Below are 24,889 nucleotides of genomic sequence, written 5' to 3' on the forward strand. Positions count from 1 at the left end.
ATATTCTGCATGCTCAGGTGATTTATATATTCTGCATGCTCAGAGTGAGGATTTATATATTCTGCATGCTCAGGTGAGGATTTATATATTCTGCATGCTCAGGTGAGGGATTTCTATATTCTGCACGCGCGGAGTGAGGGATTTATATATTCTGCATGCTCGGAGTGAGGGATTTATATATTCTGCATGCTCGAGTGAGGGATTTATATATTCTGCATGCTCAGGTGAGGATTTATATATTCTGCATGCTCGGGTGAGGGATTTATATATTCTGCATGCTCAGGTGAGGATTTATATATTCTGCATGCTCAGGTGAGGGATTTATATATTCTGCATGCTCGGGTGAGGGATTTATATATTCTGCATGCTCAGGTGAGGGATTTATATATTCTGCATGCTCAGGTGAGGGATTTATATATTCTGCATGCTCAGGTGAGGATTTATATATTCTGCATGCTCGGAGTGAGGATTTATATATTCTGCATGCTCAGGTGAGGGATTTATATATTCTGCATGCTCAGGTGAGGGATTTATATATTCTGCATGCTCAGGTGAGGGATTTATATATTCTGCATGCTCAGGTGAGGGATTTATATATTCTGCATGCTCGGAGTGAGGGATTTATATATTCTGCATGCTCGGAGTGAGGGATTTATATATTCTGCATGCTCAGGTGAGGGATTTATATATTCTGCATGCTCAGAGTGAGGATTTATATATTCTGCATGCTCAGAGTGAGGATTTATATATTCTGCATGCTCAGGTGAGGATTTATATATTCTGCATGCTCGGAGTGAGGGATTTATATATTCTGCATGCTCAGGTGAGGATTTATATATTCTGCATGCTCGGAGTGAGGGATTTATATATTCTGCATGCTCAGGTGAGGGATTTATATATTCTGCATGCTCAGGTGAGGATTTATATATTCTGCATGCTCGGAGTGAGGGATTTATATATTCTGCATGCTCGGAGTGAGGGATTTATATATTCTGCATGCTCGGAGTGAGGGATTTATATATTCTGCATGCTCGGAGTGAGGGATTTATATATTCTGCATGCTCGGAGTGAGTGATTTATATATTCTGCATGCTCGGAGTGAGTGATTTATATATTCTGCATGCTCGGAGTGAGTGATTTATATATTCTGCATGCTCGGAGTGAGTGATTTATATATTCTGCATGCTCAGGTGAGTGATTTATATATTCTGCATGCTCAGGTGAGTGATTTATATATTCTGCATGCTCAGGTGAGTGATTTATATATTCTGCATGCTCGGAGTGAGTGATTTATATATTCTGCATGCTCGGAGTGAGTGATTTATATATTCTGCATGCTCGGAGTGAGTGATTTATATATTCTGCATGCTCGGAGTGAGTGATTTATATATTCTGCATGCTCAGGTGAGTGATTTATATTTTGCATGCTCAGAGTGAGTGATTTATATATTTTGCATGCTCAGGTGAGTGATTTATATATTGTGCATGCTCGGAGTGAGTGATTTATATATTTTGCATGCTCGGAGTGAGTGATTTATATATTTTGCATGCTCGGAGTGAGTGATTTATATATTCTGCATGCTCGGAGTGAGTTATTTATATATTCTGCATGCTCGGAGTTAGTGATTTATATTCTGCATGCTCAGGTGAGGGATTTATATATTCTGCATGCTCAGGTGAGGATTTATATATTCTGCATGCTCGAGGAGGATTTATATATTCTGCATGCTCGGAGGGATTTATATATTCTGCATGCTCGGAGGGATTTATATATTCTGCATGCTCGGAGGGATTTATATATTCTGCATGCTCGGAGGGATTTATATATTCTGCATGCTCGGAGGGATTTATATATTCTGCATGCTCGGAGGGATTTATATATTCTGCATGCTCGGAGGGATTTATATATTCTGCATGCTCGGAGGGATTTATATATTTTGCATGCTCGGAGGGATTTATATATTTTGCATGCTCGGAGGGATTTATATATTTTGCATGCTCGGAGGGATTTATATATTTTGCATGCTCGGAGGGATTTATATATTTTGCATGCTCGGAGGGATTTATATATTCTGCATGCTCGGAGGGATTTATATATTCTGCATGCTCGGAGGGATTTATATATTTTGCATGCTCGGAGGGATTTATATATTTTGCATGCTCGGAGGGATTTATATATTTTGCATGCTCGGAGGGATTTATATATTTTGCATGCTCGGAGGGATTTATATATTTTGCATGCTCGGAGTGAGGGATTTATATATTCTGCATGCTCGGAGGGATTTATATATTCTGCATGCTCGGAGGGATTTATATATTTTCTCCTTCACTATCATATATTTCTTTTATTCTTTCGTTACTCAAATTTTTAGTTTTTCTTCATAATTTTCTCCCTGCTCACCTGCTGACCCATTACCGGCGTGCTTCCTTTAATTACCTGTCCATGATATCTAATTGCATCTACCTGGCTTCGCGGGCTCATTAACACCTCCCTGCAGCCTCCTTTTTCCGTATTGGTTTAGGCGAGAGAGAGAGAGAGAGAGAGAGAGAGAGAGAGAGAGAGAGAGAGAGAGAGAGAGAGAGACTAATGACGATGATGATGATGATTCGTCCTTTTCCACGTTTAATTATGTCCATGCTCACAGTTTTTAGTTGTTTGTATGAGAAAAAAAAATGGACCGGGTTTGAGGACAACACAGAAAAGTATGAGGAAGAAAAAATATATATATAAAAATGTCAAGATGGAAGATAAGTGTCGTAATAGTAGTAGTAGTAGTAGTAGTAGTAGTAATAGTAATAGTAGTAATAGTAGTAGTAATAGTAGTAGAAGAAGTAAAAGAAAAACTAGTAGTAGAAACAGTAGGAACAAACTCAGTAATAATAGGAATAGTATTAAGAGTATTAGTAGTAGTGGTAATATCAGTATAGTAATATCTCCCGCCAAAACGCACGAGCAATATTACGCGGCTCCAACACTCAGAAAAAATAAAAACTATGCAAAAAAAATAAACGGCTCAAAAATGGCGGGATACGCAGCGCGGCCGGACAATATTAATCGACTGTCGACACAATTTCACATTCCCTCGGTATCAAAGGAAATTCTATCCATTTCTCTAGCTCTCTACTCCCTCCCCCAATCCACCGCTGTCTCTCCCTCCCCCTCCTCCTCCCTTTCTCTCGTTCCCCCACTTATTCTTCGACTCTCTCTCTCTCTCTCTCTCTCTCTCTCTCTCTCTCTCTCTCTCTCTCTCTCTCTCTCTCTTCGTTCCTCCATTCTCCCCTCTCCACCTCCTCTCCTCTCCTCCTCCTCTGCACCTCTCCTCCTCCTCTGCACCTCTCCTCCTCCTCCTCCCTTCTCTGTTCCCACTCTCCTCCTCCCTCCTCCTCCTCCTCCTCTTCCTACCCTCTCCCTGCTATGAAAAAAAGTATGACAGCGGGGGAGAAATTAACACACACACACACACACACACACACACACACACACACACACACACACACACACACACACACACACACACACACACACACACACACACACACACACACACACACACACACATTTTCCCTCTCCTTTTTAATTGAATATGTAATTCAAATAATATCAATAATGGTAATGATCATAATAATTGTAATAATGATAATGATAACGAAAATGACGAATAAATATTAGTAAAAAATGTGTAAAGAATAATCTACAAGCAATTTCTTTCCGCTACCCTTACGAAAATTAGATTAACGAGCAAAATGCAGAAGCCGGAAGGTAATTAAGTTGCGTCTAGAAAAGAGAGAAAAGAAGTTTGTTAATAAAAGAGATAATGGACACTTTGTACATTCCTGGAGCGTTAGAGGCTAGGTTACCATGTATTAAGGGAGCGAGGTTACAATTTTAGAAAGGTTAGGTTAGCTTTCAATAGATGCTAACGACCGTCTCCCAAGCTCTCCCTTACTAACAGATGTTCCTGATTAACAACTCAAAAATAAACGGCAGGTTTTAACCCCTTGACTGCGGATTTCCTACAAGAAGACATCACCAAGCTACAGGAATGGAACAAAAAGTGGCTGCTACAATTCAATTAAGAAAAATGTAAAGTCCTGCACCTTGGGAGGGGATATCCAGCACACCAATACCACATGGGAAACACTCCACTATCCACCACAGAGGCAGAGAAATACCTGAGAGTGTATGTTGCCAGGTTACCAGTGAAGACTAAATCCGTGCCAATCGCAGCGGATGATTTAAACAATTTTTCGTCTTTACAGAATTCCACATAATTTGCGGTCAATTAGGTTTTTCTTAGCTTAATTACGGTACACAATCCCTAACAGAGAAAAATCATGTTGAGTGTAGCTGTTATCCCGTACGGTAAAAGTAGTTCTTAGAATCCTCGAGTCTGGCACATTGACATGGTTGGAAATGACATCAAAGGAATAGAAACACAGCTTGTAATAGAGGCGTAGATTACCATTCGAGAGCAGCTGGAAGGCGACTATTAAAGGGAGGTTACGTTATTTGGTTGCCCGAGTTTAGTTCGTGGCAAAAATACGACAACACGAATCCGGGGTTAGCGATACTATGGTCGATATTATAAGATACTTTGGGTTCTCACATCAGCTATTTCTAAAGGTCAAAGAGGGGGTCAATCAGGTTCTAATGAGCGTTTCTTTAGGTTCATAATACAGAAGAAGGGTCAAAGTACCACCCGGAGCATAACACTACTCTTGGAAATGCCCAGAACTCCTACGAAAGCCTTGTCAAATACGTGTTCTTGGGCGGCGAAATGTTTCAGAATACGATCCTATATTTTACCGACCAAGGAAGGAAAATTCTTCTCTTGGTAATTACTTCCGGGTTATTCTTCCTCAATATTACTGTTCTTCATATTTTCAGTTATCTAGAACTCAGATTACGAATAGTGATATAACGTTCAATTACATTAGGATTGTTACTTTTCTTTGACAGACCGAAGGGAGATAATAGCGAGAATACATTGAGGAAAACTTGGTCATTGAATAAGAAGTAACTCATTGAAGAACGAGTAGAGTTGTGAGTTGACTTGAAAAGAGTAGAGTTGTGTGTTGACTTGGAAATTAGGGTTCTTACTTGTCTTTTGAATGGGACTAAGATATAATAGTGAGAAATAGAGCAAAAGGATGTAATTGAGAGAGAGAGAGAGAGAGAGAGAGAGAGAGAGAGAGAGAGAGAGAGAGAGAGAGAGAGAGAGAGAGAGAGAGAGAAAATGTGTCACCAGGATCATTAGTAAACGGAGAAAAAAAAAAGCAATATCTTCCTGATTCTCGGAGGAGGAGGAAGAGGAAGAGGAGGAGGAGGAGGAAGAGAGAGAAGAAGAAGAACAGCAAGGGGCAAACAATTAGAGAAAGGAAAAACGTAATAAAATGAGAGAAGATGGAGGAAGAGGAGGAGGAGGACGAGGGAGGAAAGAAAGAGGAAGACGAGGAGGAGGAGGATCAATCTGAATGCGTCTCTTTCCCCCTTGCTTCTCTCGTCCCAGGTGACTGAACTCGACTGTTGTGATGCGTGACTCTCTCTCTCTCTCTCTCTCTCTCTCTCTCTCTCTCTCTCTCTCTCTCTCTCTCTCTCTCTCTCTCTCTCTCTCTCTCAAAATCTACGCCTGTCTCAGCTGGTCGTTCCCTTCTAAATATAACTCGATAATTTGCGGGTAAGGAAAATATGTGGAAATGAAACACGCGTCACCACCACCACCATCACCACCACCTCTGTCATCACCATCACCACCACCACTACCTTCACTTTTATCACCACCAGGAAGTTAATTACACCAGAAATTAACATCATTCTTCCTCTTTCTCCTCCTACTCTTCCTCCTCCTCCTACTACTACTACTACTACTACTACTACTACTACATATCCACCAGTTATTATCCCTCCATCATCACCACCACCATAACTAAGACGTTCACCATCACCTTCAACACCACCACCACCATGACACCGTATTCACCTGTTCATTAATTAGGCTTCGGAATGCTGGAGGAGGAAAGGTGAGAGGGGGGGGAATGGAGGAAGGAATCGGAGAGGGGAGGAAAGGGAGAAGGAAAAGAATATATATGGGGAGAACGAAGGAGGGGAGGATATTAAGGAAAGGGGAGAGAGAGAGAAGAAAGAGGAAGTGGGAGAGATAGAGGTAAGGAAGAAAAGATAAATGAAAGAGGGGAGAGAAAGATGTGGAGATAAAGGGAGAGAGAGGAGAGGGAGGAGAGAAAGGCTTATGAAAGAGGAGGAGGAATGTAATGGGACGAGGAGGAAGGGAGGAGGAGGAAGGAGGGAGGGAGAGATATAGGAAGGTAAGGAGGGAAAGAGGATTAATTAAGGGAGTGTAGCAGAGAGGTAGGGAGAGAAGGGAAGAGGGAGAGAAAGGGGAGAGGAGGTATTATGGAAGAAGGGGAATGGAGGAGAGAGGGAGAGGAGGAGAAATGGAAGGAAGGAAGAGGAAGAAGGAAAGAAAAGAATTGGCGAGGGAAAAAAAAAGACAGGAGGAAAAGGGAGAGACAGGAGGAAAAAAAAACGAGACAGGAGGAAAAAAAAAGGAAAAAAGAAAGAGGAAGAAAGAATAGAGAGTAGGAAGTAGAGAAGAAAAGAGTAGGAAATAGAGTAGAAAAGAGAGAGAGGAGGGAAGAGAGAGGAGGAGGAAAGAGAGAGTGGGCGAGAGGAAGGGAGGGGAGAGGAGGGCACACAACAAGAACGAGAGGAGGGCGAGAGACAGGAGGCGAGGGAGGCGGATGACAAGGATCAATCTCACAAACTTTATATTAAGCTTAAGATCATCGTAGCGGCGGAAGCTTGATAATCTTGAGTATAAGCACCGTGTAAGTTTAAAGATGTGGAGAGAGAGAGAGAGAGAGAGAGAGAGAGAGAGAGAGAGAGAGAGAGAGAGAGAGAGAGAGAGAGAAATCAGCTGATCATAATCCCCTAATACAACTAAAAGATCAGTTTCCTATGTAATTATGATGCTTAATATAGGTTTCAAATGGTTCAAATGTTTCAACGAGACAGTCCACACGTATACTCATTGCCCCTGTGCCCTGCTCCGTGTCAGTGTAGGTGTAGAGGTGTCTTGTAGCTCTGGGGAGGGTAGAGTACCGGGGAGATTGAACCCCATCCTAGAGGGAGAGAAAAGGGGGAGGAAGAATTACGGAAGAAAGGGAGGGAAGGAGAGGAAACTGAGGAAGAAAATTGAGGAAGGAGGAGACGAGAGTTGAGAGGAGGAAAAAGGCAGAAGTTGAGAAGAGAGGGAAGGGCAAGAAGGGAGAGAAAAGAGAAGAGAGGGAGGGAAGGAGAGGAAAGTAAGGAGGAAATTTGAGAGGAAGGAGGAGACGGAAGTTGAGAGGAGGGAGAATACGGAAGGAGAAAAGACAGAAAGGGAAGGAAAAGGAGGGAGAGAAAAAGGAGAAAAAAGAGAGAGGGAGGGAAGGAAAGGAAAGTAAGGAAGAAATTTGAGAGGAAGGAGGAGACGGAAGTTGTGAGGAGGGAGAATACGAAAGGAGAAAAGACAGAAAGGGAAGGAAAAGGAGGGAGAGAAAAAGGAGAAAAAAATGAGGAGAGGGAGGAAAGGAGAGGAAAGTGTGGAGGAAAGTTGAGAGTAAGGAGGAGACGGAACTTGAGAGGAAGGAGAAGATCAAGGAAAAGGAAGGAGAGAAAATGAGAAAAAAAAGAAGAGGGAGAGAAGGAAAGGGAGGAAGAAAACAGAGGAAGGAGGAGACGGAAGCTGAGAAGAGAGAAAAGATCAAGGAAAAGGAGGGAGAGGAAAAGGAGAAAAAAAAAAGATCCCATGAATAGTTAGCCCGTGTGTGTGCGTGCGTGTGTTGGTGAGGGATAGACGAGAGGCAGGTGTTCATAGTCTCTAATATCTCTGTGGCTCATTCACTAACACTCCCGAGCCGGAATGGAGCTTCGGTTCGATATGCTTCAGTTCGACACGTCTACTCGATTAGGTTTCACGCGCTCTCCGTTCCCCTGCACCTCTCTCTCTCTCTCTCTCTGCAAGCATATCTGACTTTCTGCCTCTATATCTGACTCTCTGATTACTTACCTGCATACTTGACTCTCCCTATATGATGGGGCTCAACCTCCCCATTAGGGTACTCTACCCTCCCCAGAGCTACAAGACACCTCTACACCTACACTAACACGGAGCAGGGCACAGGGGCAATGAGTATACGTGTGGACTGTCTCGACGAAGCATTTGAACCATTTGAAACATATTAAGCATCATAATTACATAGGAAACTCATCTTTTAGTTGTATTAGTGGAATATGATCAGTTGACTTCTCTCTCTCACCTTTAATTAAAACTTGGTACACACACACACACACACACACACACACACACACACACACACACACACACACACACACACACACACACACACACAAAACTTTCATTCACTCGTTCACTCATTTGCATCATTTCGCCGGTCATTAAACCCTTGAAAAATCATGAACCACCTCCGCACTCTTAATCACTCGTTCACACACACACACACACACACACACACATTAACCCACTTCCATACTCCTAAACTCCTAAACCAAACAAAAAACACCCAAATATTAATCACACTCACCTTAAATAAAGCACTGATGAGCACCTTGAAGACACACGAACACACGCACGTACACGCAAAAACACAGGTATAGTACTCGTATTCAAATCCTCTACCCGGGAACACTAACACAATCTACCGTCAACAATAACAACAATCCCAAAAATCCTCAACACTTCCTCACAGTTCGTTTAGGCAAGTCACCCCCGCCTCAGGCTCTGGACGCTGACTCGGAGCACCGCCAGCGACACCCTCACTCGACCACGGCTGGAGCAACACTGAGACACGTGAGGAAGGAGGAGTGAGGTGACATCGCCTGAATCTTGGTCAAGTGCTTCGCTCGGCCAGACCAATCGCCCGATCCGCTTGTTGCCAGTCTCCGGCTCTCGCTCAGGGGGTGTAGAGGGGGGGATAAAGGGAGGGGGGAGGGAGAGGTTGGAGAGGGGAGGGAGAGGAGAGGGGGATAGGAGTGGTCGATGAGAGGGATGGAAATGGCTAGCAAGAGGCGGGAATGCAAGGAAAAATGAGGGAATTGATAGTTTGGAGAATGAGAGGAAAGGGAAGGAGAGGAGGAGAAGGAGAAGAGAGGAAGGTAAAGAAAGGAGAGGAGGAGGAAGGAAGAGAAGGGATAGGCAAGGAAATATTAGGAAACTGATGAGGAGGAGGAAGACAAGAGAAGGAAGGGTTTGAAGAGGGTGAAAGAAAGGAGAGGGAGGAGAAAAAGGAAGAATTGCAGGAGGAAGGGAGAAGGGATAGAGATGAATAGGAATGAAGGAAAGGGAGAAAGGAAAAGGAAGATGTATGTGGAGAGAGAGAGAGAGAGAGAGAGAGAGAGAGAGAGAGAGAGAGAGAGAGAGAGAGAGAGAGAGAGAGAGAGAGACAGCTAATCTAGTCTGTTCGAAAAAAAGATCGTAGGTCCTTTGCCTCCAATAAATGCCTCTCTCTCTCTCTCGGGAATGCTGTTACGAATACTGAGAAATTAGTCAGGAACAGAATATTTATAAAGACTGTCGTGCGCTCTCTCTCTCTCTCTCTCTCTCTCTCTGCGTTAACTCGGGACAAACGACACTTGTTTCGAACCCACGCCTCAATCCCTTGACTGAACCCTTCCTGATCATTAAACATTCACTTTTTTTTTCTTTTTTTCTTCGTATACAAACCTGAACGAGTGAACGACTTAAACAATTCGAAAATTCGGATAAGATGTTCATAGGAGTTGACTGATTATTTGGTGATAAAAATTGCAATGTTCACCTTTTTACGTATATATGAAGAAAAAGGTGGAGGAGGAAAAGGAAGATTTGAAGAGAGAACGGAAGAGAAGGGATGGAGAGATAAAAGATTTGTAGGCTATATTCGTCGTTTTTCCCCAATGATTTCTATTAGATATTCTTATTTATTTACTTATATATACTTATCTTTCTACTTCTCTCATTACTCTCACTTTCATTTTCCATTTCGCGGGGCCTCGGGTGTCTGGGGCTGGTGAAGAGGCGGCTTATAGCGTCTGCACTCCTTACTCTCTACCTCCTTCGCCTCTTATAATAAGGATACTAAAAATTAAATCCAAGAAAAACAAAACAAAAAGTATATATTCCACCTTCTATTAGTGGGTAGGAAACTCTCTGTACTCAGCTTAAAGATGGTCACCACTCTCAGGGCTGGCAAAACGGGGCTGTTACAACGAAAGACAAGGACACGCACAAACAGCTTTCGAAATATGTACACCAGGTATTCGTTATATGCGAGGCTTACGTTCTGCAAAAAGCTCGCATAATGTGAATTCGCATATATCGAACCTATCATCCCATTAATTATAGGGGGTTATGCTCCGCGACCCGTTTTCGAAGCCTCTAAATACTTATTCCGGCACCGTTTCACTATAATAAAGCACTACAGCACTAAAGATTGCTTCCGGGGAGACACACCCAAAGTCTACGATTTAAGCTGATAATTATCTACCCGAGGATTAACTTTAGGATCAGAGGCGAGGAAAGTGCAGGGAAACATTTGCACCCACCCGCCGCCCTCTATGTAGTGCGATTCGGCCTTCATACCTCACCAACCAGTCTCACCAGCGCCGCTTCTCGCATAATAGCGAATTTTTCTCGCATAAAACGAATACTTGGCACATTTAGGTTAGTCGCATATGAGCGAATTCGCATATATTGAATGACCGGTGTATGTATATTTATATCCGCGGAGGATCAAACACTCTTAAAAGGACATAATTGCAGAGGCATCAAATTTAGTCATTCACGCCGGGGAAGCTTTTAGGAGGACGCATTTGAACCCGCTAAAAAAAAAAAAAAGGGGGGGTCGCATTTCACGTGTAAATCATTAGAGTTTTTAACACTTGGATCTAGTGAACCGGGGCGCGTGGCATCAAGTGGCGCTTAATGACGTGTGGCCGGCGGGTCAGTGGCTCGTATTCTTAAAACATTTCACCGCCCATGCACACGTATTTGGTAAGGCTTTCGTAGGGGTAGTGGGCATTTCCAGGGGTAGTTTTATGACCCTGGTGGTAGTTTGACCCTTCTATATCGTGAACCTAAAACACACGTATTTGGTAAGGCTTTCGTAGGGGTAGTGGGCATTTCCAGGGGTAGTTTTATGACCCTGGTGGTAGTTTGATCCTTCTTCTATATCGAGAACCTAAAAGACACGTATTTGGTAAGGCTTTCGTAGGGGTAGTGGGCATTTCCAGGGGTAGTTTTATGACCCTGGTGGTAGTTTGACCCTTGTTCTGTACCGTGAACCTAAAAGAACACTCAATAGAACGCGTTTGATCTCCGTTTCAGCCTCCGGAAATAGATGATGCGTGAGGCGGCGGCGTCTGAAAATACCGACCTCTGACCCGCGTTGCCAAAGTATCGTACTCATCAGCGTTGCCAAAATATCGTACTCCTCTCATTTCATTTTCGTAGTTGCTGACCGATAACTAAAACAAAGAACGAAAAACATCAACATTAAACAGTTTTAGCACTAACTTTGATTTTCTCACGTTACTTGTGTAGGTACGAGAGTTTGAGGCATAAAAATGATAGATACGATATGTGGTGAATACGATAATTTGACAACGCTGCTTCTGACTCGTCTTATCAAATTATTTCAGGCTCTTGTTACGACAGGAGAGATTCGTCGGGCTATCATGAGTCTTTTTTTCCCCCGTTCATGGCGCGGAGGCCTTCCAAAAACTACCACCAGGGTCAAGAAACCACCCAGGGAAAACAATACAACTTCTTCCGGTTTTGAAGGCCACAGGGGAGATCCGTCTGGTTATCATGAGTGGTTTCCCCGTTCATGGCGTAGAGGCCTTCCAACACTACCGCCAAGGTCAAGAAACCACCCCAATACAACTTCTCCGAGAGCCTTTTTAAATAACTGTACAAAGGTTTCCAAGAGTGATCATGTGGGCCTCTGGTAGGTATGGTCAGATGCTCCCACCCTTCACGCCAACTCTTTCCAAAGGCCAAAAAGAAGGTTAATCGAGTTATAATGAGTGTGCTTTTAGGTTCACGGTACAGAAGAAGGCTCAGACTACCACCAGGGTCATAAAAGTATCCCTGGAAATGCCCTAAACTCCCACGAGAGACTAGTAAATTACGTGTTCTTGGGCCCAGAAATGTTTTAAAAATATGGCTCTCTTCTGCCTCCAACAGCGACACTTCACGAGGAGACTTTTTTCCTTTTCTTTTTTTCTCGCTTGCTTTTTGCCACTCTAGTGAAAGGGCGGCGTCAAATCCTCAGCGTTGATCATTAGTACGGCGCGACTTTCCGCATGTGCCTGTGCTTCTCCAATCAAGTGCTGGACTCGCAATCAACAGGCAGTCAAAAAAATAAAAAATAGAAGTAAAAAAACATGGATTATGGTTGCGCATGGAAGGGTAAGTGGGGGGTAGGGGCGCGTGTCGGGAGGAAAGGGGAGGGGGAAGTGGGGGGTCATATAGTCACATAATTACGCGATACAACACAGCTTCTGGCGGCGACGAGCGACGGGTCTTTGTTCTCTTTGCAGCAAGTGTCGCATTTTATTAGGGCGGCAGCGAGGCGACCTGACATGCGTGGCCGGGGAGGACCTGATGTTAGGCGTAATGGACTTCGATCACGACCCGCCCCTGAGCCACGCTGCCCGGGGTCTGACGTGAACGGCGCGCATGGGAGGGTAAGGTCGGTATTCTCAAACACTTTCGCCGCTAACATCAACTATTTCCAACTATTTCCTTTTTTTTTGTGCCCTTGAGCTGTCTCCTTTGTTGTAAAAAAAAAAAAAAAAAAAAAAAAAAAGGCAGAAAGGAGATCAATCGGGTTCTTTTAAGTGTTTTTTTAGGTTCAGGGTGCAGAAAAAGGGTCATACTACCATCAGGGACATAAAAGCACCTCCGGAAGGTCTCAGCCGCTCCTGTATTGCTGGGGGCTAGTGTTGGGGGCTGGTGCTGCTGGGGGCTGGTGTTTTTTTTTATAGTGGCGCCATCTTCTCTTGGCTCATGCTGCCGGAACTCGTTCTTGATTCACTTGGACGGTTTCCTCTAGAGTCCGGGTTGATGGGTGATCTTCAGGACAGCATGTGGGTAGTTTTAAGCCACTCGGCGGTGACTGAAAAATCCCAGGTGGTAGCGTGGGGATTCGAACTCGCGTCGTCCATCACGTGGTGAATGTGGGCCCAACACGCTACCACTCAGCCACCGCCTACCGCTGGTGCTGGGGACTGGCGCTACCCTCGTTGACCCCATGTTGCAGTCCTAAAAATGCTACACAGAGTTTCCCAAAGTTGCTGATTACATAAACACGCCAGACAAACGAGATTTCAGTGCCCGGGAGGCGAGCACTCGGCCGGCAGCAGCATCGGCCTGGTTCACGTGCTGATGACCCGACTACTCAGCGGAATGACTTGATTACGGGGCACACGATCAATGCAGCGCTCCCGGCCACGCCCCCTGACGGCCTGACCCAGCTGGCACGGCGCGGCGGGCAGGGGGCGGTGGGTCATATACTTAACCCGGTAGCGGCGAGAAAAAATGAGAAAAAAATCATCACTCACACAAACCATTTCATAATATATATCAAAGCATTTCTGATGAGTTTATGTATCATCTATTTTGGGAGAGTTATATCGTGGCACAAATTTGGCCCGTCGCTGCTTCCGGGTTAACCTTTAAATGCCGAAGCACATACATTTAATAAGACTTTCGTGGAATTTGTGGGCATTTTCAAGGGTAGTTATATGACCCAGTTGGTAGTTTGACTTAATTCTTGCACCGAGAACGTAGAACAACACTGATGGGGGCAGGGCGGGCAGGGGGCGGTGGGTCAGATGCTTAACTTTTAGACGGCGAAGCACATACATTTAATAAGACTTTCGTAGAATTTGTGGGCATTTTCAAGGGTAGTTATATGACCCAGTTGGTAGTTTGGCTTAATTTCTGCACCGAGAACGTTAAAAAACACTCATGGGGACACGTTTAACATCTTTTTTTAGCGTTTAGAAATTATTGATGTAACAGAGGAAGGGTCTAGGAATACCAGTCTGTTTGTCCTCCTTTTCCTCTTTGCCCTTCCCTCTTCTCTCAACTTCCTGACTCACTTTCCTCTCCTTCTCTCCTATTCTCCCTCCTCTTCCTTACCCTCCTTCCTTCTCTCAGCTTCCAGCCTCTCATTTCCCTCTCCTTCCTTCTCTATCTCTCCTCTTTTCCTCCTCCCTTCTCTCAACTTCCTGCCTCTCATTTCCCTCTCCTTCCTTCTCTATCTCTCCTCTTTTCCTCCCTCTTCTTCCTTACCCTTCTTCTTCCTCCCTTCCCCTCCATTCTTTCTTGCCCTTTTCTCTCCCTTTTCTTCCTTACCCTCCTCCCTTCTCTCACCTTCCAGCCTCTTACTTCCCTCTCCTTCCTTCTCTATCTCTCCTCTTTTCCTCCCTCCTCTTCCTTACGCTTCTCCTTCCTCTCAACTTCCTTTCTCTCACTTTCCTCTCCTTCCCCTCCATTCTTTCTCCCTTCTCTCAGCTTCCAGCCTCTTACTTCCCTCTCCTTCCCCCATTCTCTCCTCTTCTCCCTCCTCTTCCTTATCTTTCTCTCCCCTCTCAGCATCCTCTCCACTTTTCTATACCTGAGGTGGAATGGGAGAGGTAAGCGAGGGGGGAGGATTCTGGAGGGGAAGGGGAGAGGGATGAGGGGAAGGAATGTATTGTCCTGAAGGGGAAGGGAAAGGGAAGCAGGGGGCGAAGGGGCGATTTGGGAACAGGTGGGGAGGGGGAGAAGGGGAGGAAGGGGAGGAGTGCATACAGGAGGGGGAGGAAGGGGGGGCGTGGGTGTGAGTGTATGCATGAGGAGAGGGAGAATGTGTGTGTTTGTGTGTATGTGTTTGTGTTTGTGTGTGTGTGTGTGTGTGTGTGTGTGTGTGTGTGTGTGTGTGTGTGTGTGTGCGAAGAAGAAGAAGAATCTGCCCTGATGGAAAGATATTGAGGTTTAATTGAAAGAAGAAGAAGAAGAAGAAGAAGAAGAAGAAGAAGAAGAAGAAGAAGAAGAAGAAGAAGAAGAAGAAAAAAGAAAAAAAAAGAAAGAAAAAGAAAAAGAAGAAGCCTGAGGAACCTTTTTTAGTCCGTAAGCCACAAAGGACACGAAGAGAGAGAGAGAGAGAGAGAGAGAGAGAGAGAGAGAGAGAGAGAGAGAAAAAAAAGGAGAGAAAGAGAAAGAAAGAAAGACAAGCCTCCATAAATACCACTTCAGCCACCCCCCCACCCCCCCACCCCACCCCCCACCACAGCCGCCATGCCCGAAATTCTCTGCCGTCTGGGGGAGCGAATCGCCTGCGCTGGTCTGCATTACTTCCGCTTTGCTTCATTACCCCGCTGCGGCCTTGGGGGAGGGGAGGGGGGGGGGAAAGGGGGGGAGGGGGGAAGGAGTGATGGGGGTGCAGGATTGGCAGGAAGGAGGAAGGGAAGCAGCTATAGGAAGGAAAAGGGGGATGGGGGAAATGAAGGTCGGTAGGAAGGAAGGATGGGAGGGAGAAGGGAGAGGAAGGAAAGGGTGGCGAGAGAATGGGGGGGAGAGAAGAAAACTGGGGAGGGGGTGATAGGGCTTTGCTGAAGGGTTCGTAGGAGGAAGGGAAAGAAGGGTGGAATGAAGATAGAAAGGAAGGAAGGGAGAGGAAGGAAAGGGGAGGAAAGAAAGTTGGGGGAGAAGGAAAACTGAGGGAGGGGTGATGGGAGGAGAAAGGGAAACAACTAGGAAGGAAAGGGGAAGGGAGAAATGAAGACGGAAACGAAGGAAAGAAGGAAGGAAGGAAGAAGGAAGAGGGAGATGAGGAGGAAAGATTGGTGTGGGGAGATGAAAAACACTGAAGTAGGGACCAAGGAGGGAAGGAAGAAAGAAAGGGGGAGGAGAAAAAAAGGAATGAGAAAGAAAGGAATATAAAGAGAAAGAGAAGAAGATCGAGAGAAAGGGAACGAAAAGGAAAGAAGGAGAAGAAAGAATGTTAGGGAGAGAGAGAAGAAAACATTAAAGAACGGAGCAGAAGCATGAGGAGAGGAGAGAAGGGAAGAGAAGAAAGATTAGGAGGCAGGAAGAAAGAAGGTATAGAGCAAGGAGGGGAGGAAAGAGTAAGGGAGAGAGAGGAGGAAAACGCTGTAGGAAAGAGCAAGGAGGGAAGAAAGAAAGAAGGTTATGGAGGGTAAGGAAAAAGAAGAAGGAGGAAAGAAGAAGGAAATAGTAGAAAAGAAAGATTGGGAGAAAGGAAGAAGGTGGAAGAAGAAGAGGGGGAGGAAGGAGTGGTGGGGAGAGGAGGGAAATAATAAAAACAGGAGATGGAGAGAAGCAAGAATGACGTTGAGGGGAAAGGAAGAGGAGAGGAGAGAAGAGAGATCGGGAGGAAGGAAAGGCGGAGGAAAGAAAAGTGGGAAGAAAAGAGAAAAATAATGAAGACAGGTGCAAAGGAGGGATCACTGAGAAAAGGAGGAAGGGAGAGGGAGGAAGAAAAGAGGAGAGGGATCACAGAGAAAAGGAGGAAGGGAGAGGGAGGAAGAAAAGAGGAGAGGGATCACTGAGAAAAGGAGGAAGGGAGAGGGAGGAAGAAGAGAGGAGAGGGATCACAAAGAAAACACCTCCGTCACAAAACATACTCGCAACAAAAGGAAAACAAGGAGAGTATACAAATTAACATAGACGAAACGCAAGTGAGACAGAAAGAAAACATGAACAGGACGGGAACCTCGGCACCGCTTCCTCACAATCAACGGACTCAAAGTGAAGGGGAAAAAAGATGTAGCGACGCCCCCCTCGGTACTACGACCCCCCCCTCCCTACCCCCTCTCTACTACGAACACCACAACCCCCTGACGATTACACGCGGAAGGGTACACACACACACACACACACACACACACACACACACACACACACATCAGAGCATCCCCCCCCCTTCCACACACACACACACACACATACACACACACACGAGCCCACCCACTCAAACAGTCCCCCACACTCACTACCCCCCCAAACCTCCCCCCCCCCACCCACCCCGAGTATTTCCCACCCCCCACCCCCATACCCACCACACACCAACATCCCCCAAAACAGCCCCTACACCCACCACCCAGAATCACTCACCCACCCACACCCATCCACCCAAACATTCCCCACTCCCACCCCCTTCCCCCATCGCCGCCCCAAGCCCCCCCTCACGTCAGCATCGGGTCGGGGCGGGGCAGGAGGTTGTTTTTTGCCCTCATTAGTGGCGCGCGTGTCGGGGCTTTCATCGCGGGGCGCCGAGTGTGTCTGGCCTGAAAGATTTAGATGTCATTGGGGGACGCGAGTAAGGGGTTCGCTCGGCTCCTTTTCCTCCTCGTTGCTCTACACGGACTGACGGAGTGGCGGGTCTGGCGGGGCGGGGCGGGAGGTGGGGAGGTTGGAAGGGGCGGGGCGGGGCGGGGCGGGGAGGTGGGGAGGTTGGAAGTGGCTGGGGGGGGCGGGGACGTGGGTACCTATATAGTTTGTGATATTTAACTAAGCAGCGACTTTTATTTTTCAAACCCAAATTAACCGTATTTCTGTGACTTTTTTTTCCCTGCGACTTTCTTCCCGGCCAGCGTGTCAAGCGTGTAAGGGGCTTGAAGGGAGTGAGTGTCAGCATCAGGGTGGAGAGGGGGTACAGGGGGGTATAAGGGAGGGGGCAGAACATCAGGGACCCAGCAGCCTCGTCAGCTTGTGGCTCGCGGCGGGCAGGCGATGACACCCCTCGTCCCTTTAAATTACACCCGGCAAAAAAAACAAAAAAAAGTTAAACATAAAAATATACAAAAAATATATATATCCATGCAATATCTCTTCACCCCTACCCCGGCCTAGCCTTGAACGGCGCTCCAGGTGGCCGCCCTTACAGAAGAGACTCGAGGTGATATTGCAGGCGGCAGGGGACCAAGAGCCTATAGATTAAATATGGGCCAAGATTTTTTTTTCTATTTTTCGTTTATTTCACTGAGGCCAAACCTTCCGAATCAGGCCCGAGTGACAGGTGCGGATCATAGGCAGGGGAGCGGTAGGGGAAGGGCAGGGCAAGGGGTGGGAGGAGGAGAGGGGGCAGTGAAGAGATGGACAGCTGGGTAGGAGAAGAAAGGGAGGTATGAGACTGGAGGGGCAGAGGAAGGGGTAATGTACAGTACGATGGTATAGGAGGGTGAGGAAGGGGAGGTGACAGGGAGAGGGAGGAAGAGGGGAAGGATGGGAGAGATGGAAGGACGATAAGCAGTAGGTAGCAGGCTGGGTTTTTTTTTTTTTTTTCATTGTTGTTTTCTTCTTTTACGCCCTTGCACTGTCTCCTTTGCTGTAAAAAATAAAAAAAATAAAAAACCTGAAGGAGAAAGAGAACACAGGGAGATGGATGGAAAGGAAAAGACAAGATAATGGAATACAGTTGAATCAAAGGAGGAGGAGGAGGAGGAGGAGGAGGAGGAGGAGGAGGAGGAGGAGGAGGAGGAGGAGGAGGAAGAGGAAGAGCAAAGTGTGAGGAGACGAACACATGTGGAAGACACAAAGAATACATGATTTTCTTTTACACGGGAAAGAATACGAGATTTCCTATGTGCGTGTGCGTGTGTGTGTGTGTGTGTGTGTGTGTGTGTCGGAGGGACCCAGGGAAGAGCCCGATAAATAATAATAATAATAATAAAAACGATATTAAAAGCGGTAATAACTTCATCCAGGTCGTAAAAACATTTCATGCGCCACAATGCAGGTCAACAGGCACGGCTCCCGGCCATGAAACACACCTGCAACACTACACAACACACCTGCAACACAACACACCTGCAACACATCTGCAAGACAACACACTGTAACACAACAAAGTACAACGAAACACAACACAGCCCACCTACAAACAACACACGCCTGCAACACATCTGCAAGACAACACACTGTAACACAACAAAGTACAACGAAACACAACACAGCCCATTAGTTAACTTGCTGCAACACATCCCAACACCGGCCTACAACACAACACACCTGCAACACATCTGCAAGACAACGCACTGTAACACAACAAAGTACAACGAAACACAACACAGCCCATTAGTTAACTTGCTGCAACATATTCCAACACCCCCCTACAGTACAACACATCTCAACACAATATAACGCTACACATTACAACACATCTGCAACACAACACACTGTAACACAACAAAGTACAACGAAACACAACACAGCCCATTAGTTAGCTACCTGTAACACATCCCCAACACCGGTCTACAGCACAACACATCTCAACACAATATAACGCAACACACTATACAACACAGCCCAATACACAACACACACACACACACAACACAACACAGTATGAGGAGGCACAACACAGCACATTAAGAAACTGCAACACACCCCAACACTTCCCTACACAGCACAATGGCCGCAACACAAGACAACACAACACATACAAAACAAAGGACGATACAGCACAACACAACACTGGCAAAACAGCACAGTACAAAGCAAACTAGCGTAACACAACACATCAATAGGAAACAACGGAAACTGACTCATTCACAACACAAAGCAACACAACACAACACAAGACCACCAGCAGACCGTCACCGCCATCCCTCCCCCAGCTGGAGCCTCAGACACATCGATATTAAACGCAAAGGAGCAAAACAAATCACACATAATATATACACACTTGCCCTCCGCTCCCAACACATTATGGCTCCCACATCAACCCCTTTTCCCCACAAAATTACGTCAGTGTCAGCTGTGGTGTTTCTCCCTCCCACTGCCCCACAAGACAGACACGTTCGGTAGGTCGGGAGCAGCACCACCATCAGCAACAGAGAGTACTTACAGGGACCCCCGGAAAGCCACGATTCTCTTAACTAACACCATGCCCTAAGTAAGAATGTCATGCATCCCACAAATATTTCATCACTGGCAGCAATAGGCGATTATAACTATTTGATAAGCTCCGCCCACGTAAGGTCTGGGTCTGGGTAGCGTACGGTATGAATTTTCCGCTTCTTAAATAAAATGCCGGAGACTTCCACGGAGATTTTTAAGCACACTCGAACCCCAGTCTTCTTAGGTCGGGTCGGGCTCGGAGTTTAGGAGCGGAACATTTCTGGACGGTGGCCCGCGCTGGCTGCCTTCACTGAGTGGGACTAAATTATGTTCAATGTTTGCCCTTCTCTAATGCTTGCAGAAGAAGAAGTTTACGCCTTTATCATCGATGAAAGGAAAATTTTCAACCCCAAGAAGAGTTTGACTGAGCGGCCTCTTTGGAGTTGACCGTTGACCGTTGACCGTTGATGAGGTTTCAGGCTCTGCATTGAGTAAGTATAGTTAGAGCGGTGATGGAGAGGGAGCAATGGTCAGCAGCACTCCAGGAAGGTGGCCCCATCAACCTCACTGGCGTTGTCACTAATCAAATAGACCAACACACAACGCACAAAAATAATAATTCATATATCTCTTGAAAGGTTGAGACTGGCCGCCTATGTAGCAAGTAGTCTCCCCATGAACGCGAGCAACGGTGTACATTCATTTTAGTCCATGCCGCCGCTTATGTGCCCAACAACTCTTACACATTGCTGTAACGTATCATAGCAGTCCCTTATCTACTACGATGGATATTAAAAAAAGACTGAAAGTTACGTAATTTTCAATAATAGTCAGTAGATTTACTTATGGCTTTGAAAATATATGCAAGAGTGTGCAGGGAAAGCGTGGGGAGGCTCCGCAGCTCCGATCTCTCACCGAGGGATGTACAAGCGTCTCCATCCCCATCCATCTCCATCCAGAGAAGATGGCGCCACTAAAAACACCTGCCAGCGACATGACAGGCTGGGTCCGACTTCCATCCAGGCCCCTCAAGAGAGCCTACCACCGCTACAGGCGTACACGAAAAAATAAAAATAATAAAATCCCACCCAGCCACCACACTCGGGTCCGCCTCACACCGTGCGGGTACAAAGTGCTTTACCGACGACGCTGCTTGCGGCGATATGTACAGCAAAACATACTGGTCTGAACACACCCTTAGTAAGCCTGATACCTAATGGCGCGCGCGCACACACACACACATACACACACATACACACACACACACACACACACACACACACACACACACACACACCACCACCACCGCCACACACACACAAGATTGCAAAGCGTCGCCTTTTTTCATTTGTACACACACACACACACACACACACACACACACACACACACACACACACACACGAGATTGCAAAGCGTCACTGTTTTGCTTCTACCCACACACACACACACACACACACACACACGCGCGAGATTGCAAAGCATCACTTTTTTGCTTACACACGCACACACACACGCACGAGATTGCAAAGCGTCACTGTTTTGCTTTACACACACACACACACACACACACACACACACACACACACAAGATTGCAAGGCATCACTTTTTTGCTTACACACACACACACACACACACACACACACAAGATTGCAAGGCATCACTTTTTTGCTTACACACACACACACACACGAGATTGCAAAGCATCACTTTTTTGCTTACACACACACTGTAGTGAGTGCAGTGGTTAGCGCCCTAGGCTCAGAACCGAAAGGTCCCGGGTTCGATTCGCGGGTGGAGTGCAAACGTATAAACAGTCTTCTTTTAATTAATTCTTGCTCCCTGTCCGACCGGCAGTGAATGAGTACCGCGCGTCAGGCAGGGGTTGACTCCTGCCTCCCGGCGTTTGTGAGTGTCAGGTGATGTTTCAGCCGTGCTCAGAGATCCGTCACTTCCGAGCTCCAAGCCCAGTCGGTGAGGGTACTGGCTGCGGATCGCGAGTCTTGAGCGTGGTCAGACCATGGTGATTTACACACACAGTAGAACGAGTAAACGCTGACAAAGCTATAAGAATTTTACTACTACAACTACTACTACTACTACTACTACATTACTAATAATAATACTATCACTACCGGGCTTTTTTTTCACATTTGCTACCTTTTTTTATGCCCTTGAACTGACTCCTTTGCTGTGAAAAAAAAAAAAAAAAACATTAGCCACCACTACCAACAGCAACAACCTTATCCTCAAAGCTAATCCTCCTCCAGACTCGGCTAAATGAACTTTGACCCAAGATCTAAAGAAAGGGTTTTAGACATTGCTTTGACCCACCCCGACCACCTCAGCTTCCGGGCAAGGCGGCGGACACACGACCCGGGCGGCATGATGGTCCTCGCCAAGCCTCCCGCTGTTGGCGCCGCCGTCCCCGCAGCGCGTGATGGGCATGTGACAGTTTTCAATAACACTAAAAGCAAGCAAGGGGCAGGGAGATTGGGGGGGAGGGTTCCGCGTGGACCAGTTTTAGCGCCCATTAGTTTATTGGGGTATTGATATCGGGCCATGCAGAGGAATACAGAAACCAGCGAGCATTGTGCGGGGAAGATGATGCAGCGGCGGCGCGGGGGACGACGTAAATGCAAATTGGATCCAGAGGTGAAGGTCGGCTAGGGGGAGCGGGCGGGAACTGCGGTACTTTTTTTTCCGGTGCAGAGACGTCAGACCAAAGGGGAAAGGACAGAAGAAACAATGGTGCTCGTGTAGAGATAGTTGAAATAAGTAGAAATAATGGAGATAAGAAAAGTTAAAATCATAGAAGCAATTTAGTTTAAGAGATGATAGTAACTTTTATGATAGATGATAGTTACTTTTCTCCGGTGCAGACATCAGGCCAAAGAGAAAAGAACAGAAAAAAAAATGAAAAACGGTGCTCGTGTAGAGATAGTTGAAATAAGTAGAAATAAATAAGATCTGTATAACCCCTCAGCCCCTCCTTGACTCCTCCCCCTTCCATGACCCCTGGCCCCACTTTTTTTTTTAATCAAGGGTATAGCAAGAAGTGGAAGTAGGTTAGTGGGGAAAGTTAAAATTATAGGAGCAATTTAGTTTAAGAAATGTTAGTAACTGCAGTAGTTTATTTCCGGTGCAGAGACAGCAGACCAAAAGGGAAAAGAACAGAAGAAAAAACTCAAAAATGGTGCTCGTGCAGAAATAGTTGAAATAAATAGAAATAAATAAGGTAGTAGAAATAAATACAAATAGTAGAGATATAAGAAAAGTTAAAATCATAGCAGAAGTACTTTTTTTGCGGTGCAGAGACAGCAGACCAAAAGGGAAAAGAACAGAAGAAAAAAAACAAAACAAAAAAAGCCCGCTACTCGCTGCTCCTGTAAAGAACCCGAAGAGGTGGCCGAAAGAGCGGTCAATTACGTGAGATACTGCTGGCGATGACGTTTAATTAAGTACAGAACTCAGGGGAGGGACGAGGAAGGACACCAGATGATATGACCCCTCCCTCCTGCATGACCCCTCTCCCCTCCCATAACTCCTCCCCCTTCCATGACCCCTGACCCCGCTTTTTTTTTATCCATGACCCTGGCCCCTCTTTTTTTTTATCAAGGGTATAGCAAGAAGTGGGTTAGTGGGGAAGGTTCAGTTCTGGGAAGAGGACGGACAGGAGTGTATAGTTGCATGGTGGAGGTTCGTCAACTATTCTGATGGAGTTGTTGTTCATTGAGGACCTAATTTGCATCCACCCTGTGTGTGTGTGTGTGTGTGTGTGTGTGTGTGTGTGTGTGTGTGTGTGTGTGTGTGTGTGTGTGTGTGTGTGTGTGTTTCATGCCTCCCCCCCCCAAGTACGTCTGGCGGCGCTTTACGGTGCAGCCAAGTTATCGTTCCGGCAAATTATCGTTTTAATGCGAGCTCGTGTAGCCAGAACGAAGCGCGTCTCCACCACAGCCGCCGCCGCCGCCACCATCACAACCACCACCAACAACAACAATAACAATAACAGAGGATGGAGAGAAACATATAGTGGAAAAAAACAAAAAAAAAAAAACGGGGCAGGAAGGGAAAGGAAAAAGAAAGGAAAAGGAGAAACTAGTCGAAAGGGAGAAAGAGAAGGCTTTTCTGTGCAAGACATTTTGGTGGTAGTCTGACTTCTTCTGTACCGTGAACCTAGAACAACACTCATTAGAACTGATCCCCCCTTTTGACCTTAGAAATAGCTGATGTGATCTTTGTGTTCTTAGGGATGGAAGATGGGGATGGGGAGGCTATGATGGATGATGGGGAAGAAGAAGGGAGAGAGAGAGAGAGAGAGAGAGAGAGAGAGAGAGAGAGAGAGAGAGAGAGAGAGAGAGAGAGAGAGAGAGAGAGAGAGAGAGAGAGAGAGAGAGAGAGAGAGAGAGAGAGAGAGAGAGAGAGAGAGAGAGAGAGAGAGAGAGAGAGAGAGAGAGAGAGAGAGAGAGAGAGAGAGAAAGGGGCAAAGGGTCATGTTAGGGAGGAGTGAGAGAAAATCTGAGTGGGGGAGGATCGAATCTCTTTTTGTCCTCCTTCACTTTGCTGTTCCGTGACTTCAGCGACTGGGCGGGCGTGCCGAGGCTCAGGGCGGCCCACAGGAGTGCTTAAAGGCCCGGGAACCACTTAGGAAGGACCCACAAACATTTAAGACTCAGGGAAAGCACTTGCAGGGACCCTTAAATGTCCTCCCACGCCTCCGACACCTTATCTTGTCATGTTTTTTGTTTTGTTTTGTTTTTTAGGTCTCGCTTCGATGCTGTCTTCCTCATTCTCCTTGTACTTTTCCTCCTCTTCCTTCTCCTTCTCCTCCTCCTCCTTCTCCTTCTCCTCCTTGTCTCTCCTAAAAACTGACTGAACCTACCCATCTATTAATTATGTATGTCTGTTTGTTTGTCTGCCTCTCATTTTCTCTTTCTATCTAGCTATCTTGCACACACACACACACACACACACA

General features: G+C 46.0%; 1 protein-coding gene across 3 annotated transcripts in view; it reads right to left on the reverse strand.

Moving 5' to 3' along the window:
- LOC126986591 (dipeptidase 1-like) overlaps positions 1-24,889 on the reverse strand; it is a 337,773-nt gene that overhangs the window by 296,828 nt on the left and 16,056 nt on the right. The window contains exon 1 of one of the 3 annotated variants that reach the window (XR_007739832.1): positions 8,605-8,928. The exons of 1 other annotated variant lie outside the window; for it this stretch is intronic. The gene's annotated coding sequence lies outside the window, so the exon portion shown is untranslated. Of the gene's footprint in view, positions 1-8,604; positions 8,930-24,889 lie in introns of those variants that run through there. One more of the 3 variants, XM_050842853.1, reaches the window with a different exon arrangement.

This window comes from Eriocheir sinensis, chromosome 62 (genome assembly GCF_024679095.1).
Source record: "Eriocheir sinensis breed Jianghai 21 chromosome 62, ASM2467909v1, whole genome shotgun sequence".
NCBI lineage: Eukaryota > Metazoa > Arthropoda > Malacostraca > Decapoda > Varunidae > Eriocheir > Eriocheir sinensis.